The following is a 588-nucleotide window of genomic DNA, read 5'->3' on the forward strand; positions in this document are numbered from 1 at the left end:
GAAAACATCAATTCGATTCATCTTTTTTTGCTCGGTCTCAGGATAGCTGTACTTTATCAAGTGGATGGCCTGCAGAACGGGGTTTCATAGAGTTCTCTGCTGACACAGAAGTCAGTGACATGTAGTGATGCTTCTACAGAAGAAAAATAATGCCAGACTCCATGCTACCTTTCTATGTCTTTTTGGAGCACAGTCTAACCTTTAAAGATATAAGTTATAATTTCCCACTGTCTGCTGCACCACTAACAATAGGATGGGGTCCCCTGTGTTCAGCCGAGCTAACTGAAATTTTAAAGTTCAGTGGAAAGAGATGGGGATTCTTACTTTAACACTGTATTCTACTTCCCCTGGCCCCATTTGGAAATCTTACCTGTAGTCACATCTGAGAGTTCTGTGGCTTGTTACGCATTGCTAAACATTCAATGCCCAGGTTAAGGTAACCACAATCCTTTATGATCCCTTTCCAATCCCTTTTGATTAAATACTGCTCCACGACTGTGAGCGAGAGCAGAGGAGCCAGTAAAGCTGCTTCGGCTTAATTGTCGTTGGCATTATTTTTCACTTAAGGCTTTGAAGGAATGTTTCTCA

The sequence above is a fragment of the Pteropus alecto genome, unplaced genomic scaffold, assembly GCF_000325575.1.
Source record: "Pteropus alecto unplaced genomic scaffold, ASM32557v1 scaffold17, whole genome shotgun sequence".
NCBI classification, from domain to species: Eukaryota; Metazoa; Chordata; class Mammalia; order Chiroptera; family Pteropodidae; genus Pteropus; species Pteropus alecto.